General features: G+C 38.9%; 1 protein-coding gene across 13 annotated transcripts in view; it reads left to right on the top strand.

Moving 5' to 3' along the window:
- Window positions 1–20,783, top strand: part of ATP2B2 (ATPase plasma membrane Ca2+ transporting 2) — a 446,707-nt gene that overhangs the window by 172,563 nt on the left and 253,361 nt on the right. The window contains exon 1 of one of the 13 annotated variants that reach the window (XM_076346013.1): window positions 15,278–15,515. The exons of 10 other annotated variants lie outside the window; for them this stretch is intronic. The gene's annotated coding sequence lies outside the window, so the exon portion shown is untranslated. Of the gene's footprint in view, window positions 1–15,277; window positions 15,516–15,698; window positions 15,717–16,510; window positions 16,725–20,783 lie in introns of those variants that run through there. 2 more of the 13 variants (XM_076346015.1, XM_076346014.1) reach the window with 2 other exon arrangements.

Raw genomic sequence — 20,783 nt, 5'->3', positions numbered from 1 at the left:
AAATGGCAGCTCCCAATTCTGTCTGCACAAATTAAATGCCTTTATGCAGGCTGTTCCTCTGCTTGGTGGATTGCCCTGATTTGCTGCTGGGAGCTGCTTACTCTGCAACCTGATCACTGTGTTCCACACCATCATCCTGCGCAGGACCTTGGTGGTAAGAAGGCCGACAGTTGTTGTTGGTCGTGGGCAGCTCCTCCACACAGGCGAGTGAGCCTGTGTAATAAGGCAGTGGGCAGAGGTAAGGGCGTTGCACTGGGGTTCGGGTTTTGTGGAGCGAGTTTGAGAAGCAATTCTGGAGGTGCAGAGGGTGAGGTCCTACTGCCAGTGTTAGTGCACAAGTAAAATAAGTTTAGAACTCCTCTCCTACAGAAAGCAGGGCTGTTAGTGTCACTAATGTTTTTCATATTTAAATAGCGGGCACATAGATAAACTCTTCGGATTGGTGCTTGTCACTAGGAGCTCAGAGAAGACAGAAACAGAATTGTAAAAAGGTGGTAATAGAAAAAACCAACCTAATACTGGGAAGTTTTTACGGAGTTCCGGAAGCACTGTGCATGTGTGGGGATTTGAGGGGATGCTCTAGGTGTTGCTCAACGCGTACAGAAACTTTACATTCACTTAACACAAAAATCGTGTGTGTTCTGAAGAGATTTTTTTTTTTTAAGAGAGCTGAGTTGAAATCTAAGTAAGCAGTTACAATTCAGTTTTCTATCTGAAGAGATCTGGAAATGGAATTAAAATAGGGGTCAGACACAAGGAGCAAAAAATATGGGATGTGGAAGGTAAGCAAGAAAAGTAGGAGTTGTTTCACGAGGTCGGACAGAAGAGCTGGGCTAGCTGGGGCTGGAGTTCCTTCAGACCTCAGTCTTGTATTGACTTTCATGCTTGATAAGTCTATGTTCTGAGAATTGACCTGAATGTATGTAGGTTAAAAATTAGGATAAAGGCCCCTTGAACAGTTTTGAGGTTTTTCTAATCCGTGAAAATAAGCGTTTGGTGTTTTTAAGAACTCACTGAAAAAAGTCTGTAGTCCTCCTCAGCTCTGTGTGGTTATGTCCAGTAAAGCATGGAAGATGAGTTTACACCTTTGAATTTTTGCTGCAATGCAATAGAGTACAATAAAATTCCTCAGTGGTTTGGCTACTTAACATTTATATTTATGCAAGTAGATTGTATCTGTCTATGAAAGACCTTCAATACTGAAAGATTCTCTGAGTATTTAGCAATCTTCTGTTTGTCCTCACTGTACATTTGGGAGATGGTCTATCATGTATATATTTAGGAAACGGACATGGTGAAACTAAATCACTTGGTCAAGGTTACAGGGAGAATTTGTGATGGATGTTGAAATTAAATCTAGATCTTCCTAGCTCTGAGCTAATACTGTTGCAGCATGGTCATCCTCTGTCTAGCAATCTCTTCTTTCATCGTAGGCTTGTTTGTGGCTTTGGCTAAGTTTACTGCAGGCGCAAACTGTCTGTGATACCCAACTTGGGAGACTTTCATTGAAAAGCTATTAAACAAGCAGCCCCTCTCCCCCAACCCCAAACTATTGAGCAGTATGAACCCCTACTTCTTTAAGAGCTGTGAAGAATTTACCGTTGTTATGCAAGTGTGAGTTCGAGGCTCAAAAGAGCCTCAATTAATGTTTTAGCTGGATGGAGAGGAAGCGCTTTATTTGAGGTAGTATTTCGAAAAAGTGTCTTGGAGGTAGTTTCAGTATGAGGAGTAGAACTGAACTCAGAATTGAAGGTGTTGTCCTGGCCATAGACCTCGGTGGCAGGCAGTTGCTACTGAAGGTGCAGAGGGTCATTGGATGGATGAGGACGTGGCTGCATTGCTTTTGGGTAGAACTATCAAACCTGGTTTTAAGTATCTGGCTTGAATACTGATAATATAATTGGGACAGCATGGAGTTCAGCACAAACTAATTGCTCGGTACTTCACTCAAGTATTTTTCAGGATGATATAACTGAACATAAGCTGTGCTAACTTTCATTCTTTTACAGCTAAATATACATCTCTGTAGTCTTGTTGAGCTTGAGCTGATTGTGTGGTGATGAAGAGAGAGGCAACGTTTTATGTAAGGCGTGTGTAGGAGATCTGAGAGAGATCTCCACAGGGATCATATTAGAGCTTATAAATGTGGAAATGGTTATTTACAGATGAAGTGCAGAGTGACAGAGGAAGAGAGTAAAGGATCTGAATCTCACTGTTACATTATCTCCAGAGAAGTGCTGAATATCACACTATTTGCTCAGTATAAGCCAAAATTGATGCCTGATTTCATTAGGTGCCAAATTTATAAAAGATTGGCTATTGGTTTGAAAATCAAGAGTGAGATTAGTCAGAAGCCTTGATGCTTTATCTTCTTAACAACTTGAGGTCTGGAGCCTTTACAGAAAAATAAAAAACCTGAACAGCTCATTAAAGTTATCACTAAATCTTTGTAAAACCATATAACTTAAACTTTACTTGATGTTGTTTTTTGTATGTCCAATGGCAAATTTTTTAGTTCCTCTTGCTGAATGCAGAGTGGACAAGTACTGTGCAAGTCACTAGTTGTGTTTTAATATAATTCCTTGGATTGGTTCTGTAAGGGATAGAAAAACTTAAGTGCCAGACCTCCATTTCCTTGTACTAGTCATGCATTTCTTTCCTTAAGATTGAAATCGCTTAGTCTTCTCGTGCTGATTCTGCAAACACACATAGCATATTTTACTGATGTAACTCCACTGCAATCGCTTTATCTATTCATATTGCCCAAATAAATCATGTGTTTAAATTTTCTCATGAAACAGGAAAAAACAAACCAGATTTTCTTAGAAGTGAGGTAATTTTGCTCTTTAGAGCCTGCGATTTCAGGATGTCTGTCCTTTGTTTGTGGTGATTATTATTTTTACCTTCAAAAAAACATAGGATCCAAAACTTGTATAAATTAAATATCCTGGTGTAGATTCTTACTGTTACGTCTCTGATTTGTATGATTTGTGTTTTTTCCACTGGATTCCTTAAATACCATTTTGAAGGATTTCAGGTGGTTTCCAACACTGTCCTCCATAAACCGTGGTCATCTTTTTATGGCTCTTTTTCTGTAAGAGGTAGGTAGACACGCAGCTTCAACTTGGAAACAGGCAGAGCAGAATCATCAGTACTTTGTGTGTAAGCAGTAGAAAAAGTAACAATTTTTGTACCTTAGTATCTGCTATTTGGGAATGAAATATAAATTTTGATATTATTGATGGAATGGAGATGACTGTTTATAGTAGCACTGTGGGTTTGTGTGTTTGGAGTGTTTTGGGATTTTGGGTTTTGTTTTTGGTTGTTTTTTTTTTTAGCAATGTAATTTATTTTAAAGTGTTAGAATGTATTGTTATAAAATTTGGGAAATTTCCTTATCCACGTAATTTAAGGCTGGTGTCTAGTTTTAATTAGTCAGTTCTGTAACACTAACTAGAAATTGTATTTGACGAAAGGATCCCACAAGTGTTAAACTTAAATGCAGGCAGGTACTCTTCCTTCTAGTGCATTGAGTTTCTTTCATCAGTTGGTTTACAAATACCTCCTTTCACACCCATTAAAATAATATTCTCTAAAGGAAATTAACTTATTCTGAATCTTAATAACATGATAGACTTTGAGTTTATTTCTGTGTAATTATATTTAATTTATTTTTAGTTTAGACTGAGAAAGATGTAAAATGAAGTTCTGTTTTGAGAAGTGTCAGAATTTTTTTGTAATCTTGTGGGGGGGAAGAAGAGGCATCACAAAGATGCTTTCCCAACTATTTTAGAGGATAGACACAGGAAACACTTCTTAATTTTCTTAATAACAAATGATCATTCTCATATCTGTACTTTTTCTCTGAAAACTGTTCTGGACTATATGGAGTGCTTTGCTTTCTGCTAGCATCAGTGGCAAGACTTCAGATGACATTATTGAGAGTACAGCTACAAATCTGATGTGGGATGGGTGTTTCGGCCTTTCGCATATGCATAGGACAGTTAATTAGCTATAAAATTGTCTTTCTGACAACCAAGGGATACCATTTTCTCTTAGGACAAATTCCTTTGGACAACTACAGGATTCTGTATGTTCATTAGTTTAAACAATAGCTTGACCTGTGGTCTTGTACAGTATCCTGTAAAGTCGCTATGAATTTTTTTCCAGTTAAGCCTGTGAACGCACAGTCTGTTTTCTTCATGGCAAATTAAATTGCTTTTGGGAACTGAAGGTGGTGTTACTTGCTTTGCTGAGTACACTGAATGGAAAACGGATCAGGTTGCTGGAGAGCAACCTCTTGGGCAGCTCTAAAACAATTTAGAGCTCTTGAAGGCAGGTTCAGTGGAGTCAGCTAAAACAGGACAACTAAATGCCTTAGCAAATGAATGCAAACACTTCAGGTGGCACCGTGGACTGCTGCCAGCGTTGAGTACATGAAGTGTTGTGTATAATCATTAATTAAGGGGGACCCCAGGATTTTCATAAAACAGGAAAAATGAAAGGCTAACAGCTAGTGTAAAATGTGTCTTTGAGAAATCATTGCCTTTTTTAAAGGATATTTGAGCTTAGTATTTAGATGTTTCTTTAGAGAATTAATTATTTGAAAGTCAGTGCTAGTATATATCATCTCAGAGGTTTTGGAAAGCTTGTATTTGAGTCTTCTCTCCCCATTCACAGCAGTTATATTTTAAAAAATGCCATTATTTTAAAAGTGGAAAACATAGAATTCTGAATTATGTATCATTATATATTTTATGATTTTATCTCTTACACATATTATGATCTTCCATTGTTGTTCCTGAGATAGGATTAATGAAATGGCAAGAGGGAAGAAACCTCAGTGGGATTTAATTTTACAAATAATATGCTGAGGGTTCTCATCACTACTTTATCTAAATATAACGTTGTAAGCATCTCTGTTGCTTGTGAATAAGATGATGTTTGGAGGCTACAGCAGCTCTCAGGAAACCTAATTTTCCTCTCCACAAATCGAAGTTAGGAGTATTAAATATAATTAATATGGAATGTCTGTGTTTAACTGTTTTATGGTATGTAAGCACAGAACATTTAGGTGTCTTTAGTGAACTAAGTTGAGGACACAATGCAGGACTGCAAAATCTATTTTTATCCTCAAGGTCAGCTGACATCTTTGAAGACTGGCATCAGTGTTCAAGAAATATAGGTCTTAATCCTAACCTTGAATATAATTGTGTAGTTTTACTGTATACAATTTTGTATATATAAAAGTATATGCATTACTTATCTTTTTCCTTGAGCTTTTGAAAATAACTCCATAAGCTGTGTATTTTTAGAGACTGGAATGTCTGACAGGCAATGAAACAATGAGATGTATAACAAAGGTATGCAGTTCATCTTCATAGGACAATGCTGTGAAGAAAAAAAAAAAGACGACTATTTGTATGCAGAAATTATTAAGGAATCCTTCCAAATATATGAATTTCTAAGAAACAATGGTATTTCAAGTAGAATTTGAGTAGCAGCTGCTTATCTGATGGTGCTGGACACTTTCAAAATTATTAAGCTGACATGGTCTTAAATTATCAGACCCTTAACAGCCCATGCATAAACCACACTGTAACAGTTTAAAGAGGAGAAGAGAATGATGCTTTTCTGCCTTTGACTGGTTTACAAGTGCTTCAGATTTTTTTCTCCTCTTGTTCCCTTTTTTGGAGTGATTTAAATAAACTTTGCCTATTTCTTTTCTTTAACCTTCCAGCGAGGCTTTTGTATTTATTTACTAGTAATTTACCTTTGTTTTAAAATTTATTTTCGCCCATTCTTTATATGTTTATGGTGATTCGGATGTTAGCATGATCTTCACATGTTCATCAGGTAAGGGCATATGCCAGAGAACAAGTAGTATGGTAGTTTATGCCAGCCTCAGATAGGCAGAGGCTGTTGGGATTTTATCACTATGATCTGCAGTTTTATTACTGGACATTAAGTGATCCAACAGATCTATTTGGAGCAAAAACCTTGCTAAGAGATCACGCCTATGAATTAGTCCTGAAAAAAGGTGATGGTGATGTTAGTCATCCAGATGGACAAGTTCTGGATGAGGCCTTGAGTTCTGGACTCCAGAATTCACCTGCTGGTCCTAGAACAGTTCCCTGTGGTCTCTGTAACCCTGTGAAGGGGAATTTCCCTCTGTTTGTGATGTGAGCTTACAAGTGACCCACAGTGAAATATATCATTATCATTTCCTCCCCCCCCCCCCCCCCCCAATAATGTGTCCTGTTCTTTGTGCTTAAAACTAGTTGTCACTTTCTTCCTCCGTTCCAAACATATTCTAGTTTGTGAGTATTGTTAGTTTTTTTGAGTGAAGAAAAGAGCGACAATTCTTCCTCTGAGAAAAGGTAGTTAAATCTCTAGTCAGCAAATCATTCAAACTTCATAGTCTGTGCTCACTGGTAGGTTAAACCTGGGTGTGATCCACCGTGACTTCCCATAAGTAATAAAAGTGTTTTGGGTTCTTTATTCTTGGTCTTTTGGCTCTTGTATTGCCTGGCTACTTTACAGCATCCTGGGGGGGCAGAGGAGATGCTACCATGCATTGTTTGCCCATAAATCCTTTCTTGACCCATTTCTGACCAAACACATGGATAATTTTTTAACCCTTTCTGAAGGAATAGAACTCTCCTGTTCGTGAGGAATGTAGTTCTCTGCAGCACATGAATGTTTCTGTTGAAAGATTATTATAATAACGCATAGTTTGAAGGATTATTTCACTTAGGGAAATACTAGAAAGTATTTCCATTTAGTCACACTGCTGGATTGACGGGTACCATTTAAATCCTCACTCAAGTCCCTCTTCAGTTCTGCATCCTGTTGCTACCTTGTAAATAGTATCTTTCACAAAATCTTGAAGAAGACAATGTTTATACAGTGCAGTGTAGGTATTTGTCAGGTCAGCAAGATCAAAAAGTGATGTGCCTAGGGCTTGTCCATATATGCGGATACTCTGGAGTAAATTAATGTGAGGATGTGTTTATTCTGGAATGCCCCATGTCTTTGAAAGTAAATTGAAGAAAAACAAGAAAAAGCACACACAAAAGAATTGTGTTTGGATGTGGGGTTATTCTAGACTAGATATTGTGGTTTTTTTTTTTTCCAATAACATTTTTGTTCACATATAGAATTCTCTGCACTAGATAGTCTCCTTTATTCTAGAATAACATTTATATTTTGGCAAGCCCCTAGGCTCAGTTGCTTCAAAAAGTTCTGAAATTCTGGCAAAATTGTCACAACTGTTGCTTCATAGTCTTGAATCTGGGATTAAGAAACAGCTAATGGATCTTCATGACATGGTTCAGTCCGGGAGCCAAGCATGATGCCCAACTAATCTTCATTTACAGTGTATTTTTATTTCATATACTGTGTATATTTGTTATAATAAGATTTGGGTCTGATATTTAGTTTAATATTTAATAATGTAAATGAATATTTTTGTGTAAATTATGTTGTATTTATAAGTAAATATTCATTATTATAGTGTCTATACCGATAATTCTTTAAGCTTTCATATTGTAAAGCTCAGAAAAGAAATCCCTTTGCTAAAGAATTTGAACACTTATTTCAAATCTATATATAATTGTGAATACAAATTCTGAGTTCTCAGAGTAGTGTATTTATATATAAAAGCCACAAACAGCCATCAAGATAATTTCAGATCGGGTTTGACTCTATAGTAGTTTGAACTCCTGGAATGGCTTTTGTGAGAGGTATTCCCGGATGTTCTAGTGGAAGTGAAATGACCTATCTGTTGAAGTTAACACCTTTTTTTTGTTTGTTTGGTTTGGTTTGGTTTGTTTTGGCTGAAGTGCAGCCATTCTGTCAAATCCTGTCATGAAAGGGAAGGACAGGACTGGTATAAAATGTTTTGGAGCGTACCAACATGTTCCAGCCAATACCAGTGAAACCCTTCAAAGCACCGGAGCCGGTCTGTGAGTTCCCACAGAAAGTGAGGTGCTGGCTGCCAGCCCCAGTCGGGGCTGCCCGTGCTGGTTGGGGAGCCCTGGTGATGTCAGCCAACACAAACTGATCAGTTTTCCCAAGGTAGGAGGTTGTGGTATGGGGAAGGACATCTGAGGTTAATAGTGATTTACGTGACATGCAGGCTCCAGTTTCTTCTTTCCACACAGAGGACCATCGAGAGCTGCATGTCTTTTAACTGGGCTTTGTGGCCCAGCAGCAAGGAGAGACTGGTGGTGTTGGGGGCGTGGGGACAGCCACCCAAGGAGGTTAGGAGTGGCTGTGTGGTCCCCTGGGATGGGGCTCCCGGATGCCCTGGGGGCTGCCAGAGCGTGCACATCACCGTGCAGGGCGATTACTGGCACTCGCAGAACAGGTCACAGATAGTTGCGGCTTAACAAAGCTTAACAGGTCAGATTGCTTTACCCAATAAGCTATACATAGACTTTTATCTTGTTATATTGGAAAAAAACCCTCAACACAACAGAAGTAATTCCCTCAAAGTGATTAATTTCTAGGAAATATGTATCCTAGTTGTATTATTTGCTGAGCTATCAAAAGTCCTTATTTAATTGTTAAAATTTTGTTATCCCTTTTTAATTGTTGAGAGTGATTGAACCTTGTCCCGCTGTTATTTCCATTTATGTTAATTATTTGCTTTTACTAGAGTATGTATGTCAAATAATGCTGATAGAGACTTCAATTCTTAGCCATTTGATATAGTCTTAAAAAAGACTACAATGGTAGTTACTGTGTCAGTCTAATGAGATTTACAGTAAGGATATCAAGGTATGTATGAAAAATCCATATATTGAAGAATGAAGGCTTAAAGAATTTCTTGAAAGGAGGATGCATTTTCTTAATATTATTATCAGGCCATATTTGTACTTTAATTCTCTGCTATTAATTATTACTGTCTAATCTGTCTGAAACAAGAGTGTAACAATTGAGCAATTTAAATAGAATAATGTTGGGTTTCTTTTTTAAGGTGCAATCCAAGGTCATAGTGTGACTTAGTGTCGTGGCTTAACCCCAGCTGGCAACTCAGCCCCACCCAGCCGCTCGCTCACTCCCCCCCAGTGGGATGGGGAAGAGAATTGGAAGGGTAAAAGTGAGAAAACTCATGAGTTGAGATAAAGGCAGTTTAATAGGTAAAGCAAAAGCTGTGCGCACAAGCAAAGCAAAGCAAAGCAAAACAAGGAATTCACTCACTCCTTCCCATCGGCAGGCAGATGTTCAGCCATCTCCAGGAAAGCAGGGCTCCATCACATGTAACGGTGACTTGGGAAGACAAACGCCATCACTCCAAACGTCCCCCCCTTCCTCCTTCTTCCCCCAGCTTTATATGCTGAGCATGACATCATATGGTGTGGGATATCCCTTTGGTCAGTTGGGGTCAGCTGTCCCAGCTGTGTCCCCCCCCAGCTCCTTGTGCCCCCCCAGCCTGCTCGCTGGTGGGGTGGGGTGAGGAGCAGAAAAGGCCTTGACTCTGTGTCAGCACTGCTCAGCAGTAACTAAAACATCTCTCTGTTATCAACGCTGTTTCCAGCCCAAATCCAAAACATAGCCCCATCCTAGCTACTATGAAGAAAATTAACTCTACCCCAGCCAACTCCAGCACACCTAGCTATGTAAAGGTGGCACTTAACTTGAGATTCATATCCAAATCATAGTCATATGCAGTTTCACAGTAAAGGATGCTCCTTCAAATGCATTCTGGCTTTGAATATACTTTTCAAATTGAAGATAAGTGGTTTCCTGAATGAAGCATTAGCCAGTAAGAAGGAAAAACAACCTCTATAAAATTGTGGTAGTAGTTTGCATCAGTGATATCAGGAGAAGGTACTGAACCAAAGTTCTTATTCTAGACTTACCTTTTTTTCTGGGAGAATTTTGGTGAGGTAGAGACACGGGTCCATGTAACCCATCTCTATATACAAAGTTTCAACCCTATTTCCAAACATCCCTGAAAGTTGGGTTGTTTGAAATCTGTAGTCTGATGCAAACTAAATGTGATAATTTTTAATTGTACAAGCCTATCATTTGAATTTAAATGTCAGTATCTTACCAGTACCTCTAAGGACCTATAATCTCCATTAAGACCAAAAAACCAGTGATATGAGACCGAAGAGGAAGTGTAACAGTCCCTTCCAGAACACAAAGAAGGGAACTTGTATGGTGGAAAGCCACAAGTTACTTCTGAGTCCCCCTGCTAGTAGCAATATATTATGTTAAGTAAACAAATTAATGCTAGAAGACAGTTGGCACAAGTCCTGTTTCAAAGACTGGCACGTTTATGGGGTTTAAATGCACACTAAATGAAAGGGTGATTCCAAAGCATATTGACTATCTCATTCTTCAGTTCCTAAAAGTTATGGCACCCTCAGAAGATTATTCTTTAAAGCTCTTGTTAAGCCAGTTTATTGGTTAAGATTTGTTCTGAGTGTCAAAAAGAAGTTTCTCATCTGCATGTGATGTGGAAGATTCCGTCTTTAAACCAAAAAGAAGGTGGAATGCTTGTATAATACTGTTTTCATATTCTTAGGAATATCTTAGACTGTTGAGATCACAAAGAAGCTGATTTCAGCTGTGGATTTAGGTTTAGCTGTATCAGATGTTGCAGATGCTTACTCTGGCAAATACAGATCACTCTGGAGACCGTTAAGATGCTTCTCTGTCGTTGCTGTGGTTAGGCAGTGGCAGTGAGCCAGGTTTACTTAAACTTTATTGGGAAGCTCAGGCTTCTTAATGCTTCTTCCAGTTGGCTCTGCTTTCCTTAGGTTTTGTTCTTCTTGAACGGGCCTAATGACCTTTCTTCCTGCTTGGGTGATCCTGAGAGTCTGGTTTTGTTTTCTGAGCACTAATGTTGTGGCAGGGAGGGGGACAGCAATGCCAGCCCAACCTTGTAGACATCTGCTCTTTTTGGGCATGGCTGTTAGGGAATGGAAGAAATTTGTGTATTCATAGATATCGGATGGTAGACATGGAAGGATGGGAGGTAACTGCAGTGTTGGTTGTCTGGTAGGTTTCCCTTCAGATATTGAGAAAGCTGGGATTCTGATCTAGGAAGTGGGCTGATCGGGACCGCAATAATTTATCAGTCAGAACAAGTAGCAATTTGTACAGTAAAATAGATGTGGTAGATACAATAGAACAGTTCAAGGCAACTGTGAGCTTACGTGTTTTAAATGCATGCTGCTTATCTCCTAACCTTCAGTACTTCACTGAGTAGACTCAGGTATATCAAACACCCTTCCCTCAAAGGCAGGAAAGAGTTAACCAGTCAAGCAACTTGTAACCGCTGTAATTTAAACTAGTGAATATACTTATTTTATAGTTAGGGAAATTGAAGCACAGTGGGATCAAGTGACCTACTAACATCTCATAGTCAAGAAACAGCAGGGCAAGTCCTTGAATTTGAGTGTTCTGAGGTCCCTCTCCTCTACTTCTTTTATTAGGTCATGTTGCTTCCTAGGATAGCAACATGTTTGCGCAGTTTGGAAATGCAAGCTGTTTCTTTGCAGAAATATTACTGCAGAATGTTACAAAACTGGAGAAACACCGAGTCTGAAAACAGATTTAATTCTTGTTTTTAAAATGTAGCAAATGAGGTTTAAAAATATGAAAGCCTGCCAGTCTGCTGTTCTAGTTTAAGTATCTGGGTTGTGATTAGAAAAATAGTAGAAATCTGCTGCTGATTTCCAGTGCTATTCCTCTGATTGGACAGCCTCACTGAAAAGGAGGTCTTGGTCCCCAAGATCCTGAGAGAGGAATTAAAATTACGTTCCTGCATTTCCTGTCGCTAATTATCTCATAAAGACCTTGAAATGTGCATATGATGACTATCACCAGCACATATGGAATTAAATTTTTCTCCAAAGGAATTAGGTAGACTCTTTCTTTTGTCTCCGAGTATTTTCTGAATTGTCAGTTGAAGTTTTACTGGAGAAGCAATTTTTCAAGTCACATTTCAAGCTGAACAGCTAAAGTCTCATTCCTTTCGCATCCCGTAAGCATTGTTGTGTTTTTTAAACTTAGTCCCAAGAAGCATCTTTCTATTTTCCTTTCCATTTTTCTGCTCCATTTCCACTCCTTGCCCCCAAGTTAAGGTGTTAAATTGTTCTTCTGTCAGAGCTAAATAATATGCCACTAGACGCTTTAATAGGCATGAAGATGTGCTGACAAATCTTCATTCAGGAGAGGCACTGTTCAGAAGTTATGGTGCTTTGCAACGCTTTGCTATTAAATTTTATGATGAAGTATCTAGACAAAGTTCCTGCTAACATTGTAGCCATTTTGAGTTGCACATGCTGAAAGCCAAGCAAATTGGAAAATTTTACTTTTTTCACAGTTGTGTTTAAAAAAAAAAAAAGTAAAAAAACCAACCAAACAACCTTTTCAATCCTGAGGTCAGAATATGACTAGTGGTACTCTTTACTAGATGGCCCATTTCTGGGGGTGGAATTGCTATTTTTAGCTTTGGTTGCTGTATACCCATGTACCTATGTATAGGTATTCCCGGTGTTAAGTGGTTTTGTAACTTTGAGGATAGCGAGCTCATACTAAGCCCTGCAGCTGGAACCTCAGTCTTGTTGCAGGAACCAGACGACTTTCCTGGCACTGACTTGCAGCAGTTGCTGGTGTTTAGCAGCAGGAGAAAGGATTTGTAGCATTTCTGAAGAGTTTGCACTTAGTAGCTTTAAGTAAGTACAAATATAACGTGACTCTTCGTTCATAGCTTCTGGATTCAAAACCGGGGCAAGCTCCCAGTGTTGTGCATGGTGCCATGACTTAGTAGTTCAATTCTTACTCCAGAAAGTGCATCTTCTGGGATTGAGCTCAGCATTAGCGGTTGGCCTCCTGTTGCCTGGGTGGCAGCAAGATGACTAACAGCGTTGTGATGAAGGTAGCACCAACACTAGCAGTAAAATACACACAGCACTGTGAACGGGCTCCAAACTGATGAGCCTAGCAAAAAGGTTAATAGCTGGTTCATCTTCTTATGTGGTATGGTGCTTCTGAGGCCCTACATTAAATGAGCACTGGGAATATTCATGTGAAAAATGGTTCTGTTGGATTGGGTCTATAATAATATGTTCAAACTAGATTTTTTTTTTTTCCTTTTGAACATTTTTTATTTTTCTCCTCTTCTTATTCCCTTGCCTACTCTGTTAATCAAAAATAAGAATTAGAGTATTTCCTGATGAAGTATAATGTAGGCATTATGGTTCTGTACCTGGCCTGAAGTTTCTGTAGTATGACACACAATCTTTGAGAGCAGCAGTCCTCAAACTGGCAATAGCCAAATGTATGGAACAGGTTTTTATATACTGTGTTTAATTTCTTTAAACTATTCCTCTCTTCATCCAGGAAAGACAGTTTAAAAAAATCTTCTTTAATGTATTTTGGTACTGTGTCAATCAGCCTTTTATTGCTTTTCAAATTATCTTTAAAATTTGTACCGAAAAAATGAATTTTAGTAGCTAAATAATTGCAGATTATCTTAGTATCTTCCTGCTTTTCTGACAGAGCAGTAGAGGTCACCAACATAAGGTCTTGGACCTAAGCACAACACATCTTAAATATAACACTTTTTGGTTCTGTTACTGTTTTGTTCAATGCTTGAATTTGGTTTTGAGCCTGCACTCCACAATCCTTAAAGCTGCAGTTTGTACCAAAGACTTGCTAAGAAAAAGGGGACCCATCTCTCTGCTTAATATAACACAAAGTCACTGCATATAGTGTCCTGGCATGCATGTAATTATCATTAGAAAGCTACAGGCAAAGGCAGTTTCACATGAGAAAAATCTGCATTGATCCTAGTCCTGATTTACATTTTACTCCATTAAAAGAAAAAATTGATCAGCATAGATAAAACTCCTTGATCCTTGATCCTAGCTCCTGCCTTTTTTTTTTTTTTTTTTTTTTTTTTTAAATAGCTTCCATTTTGGTGCAGTGCAGTACAGACTTTTGGTTTAACTGGCTGAATTGATATTCTGAGCAGCGAGTAAGGCAGGATGACAGAGCATCAGCACAGCTACTCCTATGAGTGCTCAGGGAGGTACGCTTACTTGCAGTTGCCCACTCTGTCCAAGACAGAGTGAAGTCACGAACCACTGCTGTCCTAGGATACTATGGAAAAGATTCCAACTTTTATGTATACTGTTTTATACATACTTCAAGAAAAACGTTATATTTTTCTGTGTTTAGTCACTCTCAGGATTGAATGGTTCGAAGTACAGAATTTGAAGTTGCAGTTTGAACACGGTACATGTCCTGATCACAGTTTACTTTGAAAAAAATAAACTATTACACAGAAAATGTTACGCTTTTTAAAGGACTGATGTCTCTGTCTTTTTTTAGTACTTGGATTTTGTTTTTGCACAGCCATAACACGGTATTCCATTGAAATAGCCTTTTAGAATCCTGCATGTGCTAATAATTCAAAATAACAGGTAGGGTTTTTTTTTTAAAGAAATAACACAGAATAAATGGTAAGTAGCTCTAAATAAAACGCACTGATTCCTTAAAGTGTAAGGCTGTTGTTATCATGAGGCAGAGTGCTGTATTTTATCTCGTTTCAAAAAAAAAAAAAAAGGAAAAAAAGGGCAGAAAGCTACCATGGCATGCTTGTGTGGTTTTACAGCATATGCTACTGTGACCAGATCAGATTAAACAGGAGGGTATTTTGCGTGCTTCTCCTGTATGGGTTTTAGATTTCTGGAAGGCATGACAGAATCACAAATACAGCAAAAACATCACAGCCCTGCAATAATTTTTTTTATACTTTCATTATAATCAACGTTGTTCTTATATAAACAGAAAGAGAGCAAAAGAGGGAGAGCAAGCTGTATCTTTGCAAAAGGTGATTATGAAGTGGTTTGTGAGACAGACGTGTTTGTTGCATTTGCTGTCAAATGTATAATTAGTTAGCAGAGCTAGGGAAACATTTGGTACCCTAACGTCCAAACCCCAGCCGAGGCAGCCCGCGCTCTGCTGGAGGGGTGCAGTGGGTTTGTTTCTTCCCTCGGTCCCCTTGCCCCCTTTTCTACGCAGCCTTTTGTTCCCCGCCTCTTCCTTCTCGAATGATAGTGATAGGACTTGACAGTCCTTGTCCTTGAAGGTTTCTCCCGTTTCTGAGTAAGTGGCATATTCCTGGTAGTTTGCCATCTTCCGTTTTTGTCATTATCCCAAGGGAAGTATTAAAATCACAAACAACAACATGGTGGTTCAGTCCATTTTTCTTTCAGAGAAACGTTCTCTTTCCTCGCTATGTCTGCTCTTTGCTTCCCTTCTTTAGCGATCTTAAACTGCAGGCAATAACCATCCTCTCGCGCTCTGCCAGCGAGATGCTCTGGCAGAAACCTCAGCTCCCTCCCCACCTGCCTGCCGGGATGGTACGGTCTGCAGAGGGACTCCTGTAATGTAGCTCAGCTTATCAATCCCTTACAGATGCCGAACGGTGATTACTCCGCTGTGTAATTGAAATCATTTTGGATTTGTGATGATATCTTAGCCAAGTAAGTAGCGACAGCCACAGCATGAGAATAATAATAATAATAATAATAATAAAAAAAAAAAATCTTTCCCCTTTCTGTTCTGAGCTTGTTTATTTGGCAATTTGCTTCTCGGGAAGGCGCAAGCTGATGAGAAAATGGTGTGGAGACTGGGTCTGAGTGATGCATTAGATTTTGGTTCATGCCCTGTGAATCTCTGGAAAGGTAATGCTGCAACTTCTGTAGATTATTCTGTAAGGTCAAACAGAAACTGCATAGCTAAAAGGCACGCTTGCGTCAGAAATCATTCACTGAGATTTTGTAGGCTGAAAATTCAGTATGATCTTGTTGTTTTTAAACATATGGGCTTGATTTTTATTAAATCTGTTCTTTAGTGATGAGGAAAACACGTGGATGAGGTTTTGCTTTTATCATTGCTGGTAAGAATTGGATGTGCCTTTTTTCTTTCAGAAGTGAAGTGCAGAAAAGACACTAAAATGTGAGCAGTACAGTTTGACTTTTTTTTCTAACTTTAACTAATGTTCTCTTATGATAGGCAACGACGTTTCTTGTTAGGAGAATATATAATCCTCAGCTGGGTTTATTTATAGAGCTGCTTGTAGTTTTTCAATGTATATGTTTGAAAGTAAAGGGCACACAGATTAATAAAACCAAACATTGCCTTTCTATTGAAATGGATTAGAAAATACTGTTAAAGAAACAGGGAATTTTGTGTAATTTCTTTTAAGCATGCATGATGTTTCCTGTGGTAAGGTGGGGAAAGGCTTTCTGTGGTGTGTGGTACAATAACTAAAAATTCTGACAGATAGATTTTTTTTTATTATTATTTATTTATTTTTTTAAAGAAGAATCAACTCCAAATCCCTGAATGCTGCTTGGAAAAGCTTTTGGCTGTTCAGGAAACATACGACGCTTTAACAGAAAACATAAGATTACAGGAGTAATTTCCTATTATGTAAAGGGAGATTCTGTGTGTTTGATCCCTGCCTGCGGCGCTGGCAGCTCATCTGCCCAGTGGTCCCGGGCAGCAGACGAGCTCTTCCCCAACCTCTGATTTACTGACTTTAAGTTGTCCTATACAAGCTGGGGCAGTTGCTTGTGCATTGCACGTCGTTTCCGAGGACTAATGAGACGATGGCTGTAGGCAGTCCTGGAGGACTTAAGCAGCCAGGAGCAGATGCTTAGCCCGGTACTTCCCATACCTTCTGGAAGGTAAGTATTGAAGTTGCTAAAAGGGCATGTGTATTCTTTCATGGTAAAACTGCTCATTTTACTGTTCACATGCATCCAGAGAGCTGCATGCTTATTGGGACTTCTGGTCGTTTGACCTCCTGATTACATTCTGTTAGGGACTCTGCTAAAGGATTGCAGAGATATTACACAAATTAGGATGTTTGAAAGATAGCTGACACGCTTAGTATGGAAAAATTGCGCTTTTGTTGCTGGGATTTGTGGTTAATATTAGATACATGCAGTATGAAATTGATAATGAGGGCTTTTTGTTAGTCTTTGCTTAGTAAAAGGAGATTACAGATCTACTTCGTAGTCCACATTTTTTTTTTTTAAATGTTGAGATGCATTCCTGATTAGCATTTAATTTGTGAGAAGTCATCCATATGCATGACTAGCTCTTGTACCTTGCTCTGAAATAACTGTTTGACTCAGGTATCCAGCAGGTCTTTGATCACATACAGCTTTTACTTTGTTCATGTTCCTCTCATTTTAATCGAAATTGCTACCTGTGAAGAAGTGTTTCATATTTTCCCTGTAGTGCTGGTAAAATGAAAGAGTTTGTGAATAAGGCAGTAAAATAAGGCTTGTAGATAAGTTGTGTATAGTAATGCAGCATGAATATTTTCCCCCTTTTTTTCTGTGTGTGTGTGCCCCCTTTCTCATCCTTTTTGTATATCTTTCTTCATTTCTGTGGAGAATTGATTTTGGCCCAGCACATCAATGGTAAATATACTTGCATTTTCACAGAAAAGGTAATTTTTTTTTTCTGTTGCAAATCGAAACGGAATGATATTTCTCATGCTTTCTGCATATATAAGAAGGTTTCATGCATGTATATTGACACAGCTTGGAAGAGTTTCATGCTTCTCAGTAGGATTACAGGTTACAGAAGACATGGTAATGATGAACTAGGTATCATACTGTTCTTTTAAGAGCTTCCATGAAGTGACTTTTGTGAGTGCTTTTTTCTTCTAAATTTCATATCATGTATCTAGGAAACAGTTTTAAAGGATTATTTTTTCCCCTTTCCTCCTCCCCCGGTGTTTAAGATATACAGCTTATCTTATACAGTGCTGTTGAATTTGGGATGCAAACATTTTTTTAATCATACTAAAAAAAAAATATTCCTGTCCAAATACTGACGATGTGAGCATACATTCTGCTAATATATAAGAACGTTACAAGCCTTTTCACTTTTTTTATTTTCATCCTGCAGTTCATATTTTCAAATGTCAGTTGTCCAGGTAGTAATTCCTTGTTACATTTTGAAATAAATGTAGAAGTCATGACCTTGTAACTATCTCTTACACTTGCTGAAACCCCATTATACTGCAGTAGGACTCCAGCAGCTGATAGTTCTGTAAATGGAACCCATCTCCTTTTAATAAATGTAAATACTTTCACAGGTCGGACTTAAAATAATGTTCTGAAGGGAAGAAAGCGGTTTATTTGATTCACCCGACTGTGGAACCTTGTAGAGAATAAGCTTGCCTTTCGCCAGATTTTTCATTATGTTTTCAAGGAGAGACAAAGAAGGATATTACAGTTCACTGGAATTTAGCAAGTAATGCTATGTCTTTCTGGCTGATTGTTGAAAGTGAATAAAAATTAATTACACTCATATTATACGTTATCTGATCAACTGAAAAAAACCCCACAATTACAATTACACATTTCTGAATAATTTTAATAAGTCAATTGAAAAAAGGGTTAAAAAAAAAGTGAAGGATGATTATGAGTAAATCATCTGCTCCTAGAGAGGTGTTTTTGTTTAATTCATATATTGAAATGTATTGCTAGAGCTTAAGACAGTCTCTCTCATGCTTTCATTAAGATTCTTTTCTTGTTGAGCCAAGAAGGTAGCAATGAATCCACTCTGAATGGAGGCTCCCTGGCAGTATGGCTCAGTTGCAAATCGAGCAACAGAGAAATCTCTCTGACCGGGATAGTTCTGCTGCCTCTGCAGCACCTGCAGTCCAGGCGTTGTGCTTGCGATTGGGAAACCTCAGCTTGGATTCAACTTGCCAGGGCTTTATTATGCACAGCAGGGATGCTCAAGACTGTAAGCCTGCATAGAATTTATCCTTGTATATCACCTATATATACATTGTGTTCAAAGAGAATATATCCTTAGCGGAGCGGTTGCATAATAGAACAATATTTCTTCCTAGATAGGTTATGTTTTGTATGCTAGATTTTTTATATGCAGGTATATATAAATAAAGGATATATGGGCTTATATAGGTTATATAAAAATATAGGCTTTGATTTCATACATAAGGCAATGAAGATGATCAATAGCGTTTTATTGTAATTTTTATTTTAAAGGTTGGTGCCCTTTTGTACAAAGCATAAACATACGGTACAATTTTAAGAGCTGTGGTTTTTTTGTTTGAAGTTTTACTGGGTTTAGTCATGTCTGGGGAAAAAGCATGCTTTTTATGTTATTTTTATTGATATATGATCTTGTTTTGTGTATTAAAACTGGAGATTTGCAGTTGAAGAAAAAGAATCAATTTATAATAAAAGGGTTGGGAATGAAGCATATTTTAAAATAGCCCAATAACAGGAAAGTAGTTCTAAGAGGCTGGCATCACTGTAAAATGCAGGGCATGTTCCTTCATAACACTGCAGATCAGTGAAATATGAAGACTCAGAAGTGATGTGGGATTCCTGCTTAAATATCAGACTTTGCATAGTTGAGAAATGGTAACCAAGTTACAAAATACTTCCCTTCTACCACATCGTATATGAACAAGTTCACCCTGTTGGTAATATGTTTTTCCTTGTTTTTAAAGTAGCCGTTGCACAGTTAAAGCATATAAGGAACGTGCACCAGGCTATCAGAGAAATCCTAGAAGCAGTTCATGTGAAAACCTAGAAGAGGACCAGCAGTAATAATTGTGATTTATTTGAAAGAGTTTGTGCTTTTTTAACCTATTGTCTCCTTTCTGCACATGGTGAAGGTGAAATGGATGGAGAAGCTAGCTGATTTCAGAGTCACAGGATCACAGAATAGTTGAGGTTGGGAGGCGCCTCTGGAGATCGTCCAGTCCAACCCCCCCTGCCCAAAGTGGAGTCATCTATAGCAGGTTGCGCAGGGCTGTGTCCAGTCGGGTGTTGAGTATCTCCAAGGGTGGAAACTCCACAACCTCTCTGGGCAACCTGTGCCACTGTTTGACCACCCTCACAGTTTTCTCATCTCTAAATGAAATTTTCTCTGTGTGTTTGCTCTCATTGCCTTTTTGCCTTTCACTGGGCACCACTGAGAAGAGTCTGGCTTCATCTTCTTTACTCCCTCCCATCAGGTATTTATAGACATTGATAAGGTCCCCCTTGAGCCTTCTCTTCTCCAGGCTAAACAGTCCCAGTTTTCGCAACCTCCAACTTGCATGTCAGGTGCTCTAGTCCTTTTATCATCTTTGCGTCCCTTCGTTGGACTCGCTCCAGGAAGTCCATGTCTCTTGTACTGGGAGCCCAGCACCGGACACAGCACTCCCAGATGCCTCAGCAGTGCTGAGTGGAGGGGAAGGCTCACCTCCCTCGACGTGCTGGCAATGCTCTGTCTGATGCAGCCCGGGAGGCTGTTTGCCGCCTTTGCTGTGAGGACATGTTGCTGGCTCACGGTCAACTTTGGGTCCACCAGAAACCCCAGGGCCTTTTCTGCAGAGCTGCTTTCCAGCCAGTTGGCCCCCAGCCTGTACTGTCTGGGATTATTTCTCCCCAGGGGCAGAAGTTTGCACTTCCTTTTGCTGGACATCGTGAGGTTCCTGTCAGCCTATTGCTCCAGCCCACCGAGGTCTCTCTGAAAGGCAGCTCAACCATCTGGTATTACCAACCACACCTCCCCATTTTGTATTATCTGTGAACTTGCAGAAGGTGCACTCAGTGGTATCATCCAGGTCATTAATAAAGGCACTTGGCTATTGCATTGCAAGAAGTCCCTTGGAAGGAGAGGACTAGACCTGGAACTGCAGTTTCAAGATTTAGCCCAGAATTGAAGCACTGTGTTACTAAAAAATCATAGAATCATTAAGG

This window comes from Aptenodytes patagonicus, chromosome 8 (assembly GCF_965638725.1).
Source record: "Aptenodytes patagonicus chromosome 8, bAptPat1.pri.cur, whole genome shotgun sequence".
In the NCBI taxonomy this organism is placed as follows: Eukaryota; Metazoa; Chordata; class Aves; order Sphenisciformes; family Spheniscidae; genus Aptenodytes; species Aptenodytes patagonicus.
Note: the sequence above shows the minus strand (reverse complement) of the source record. Positions and strands in the feature narration are given on the sequence as shown.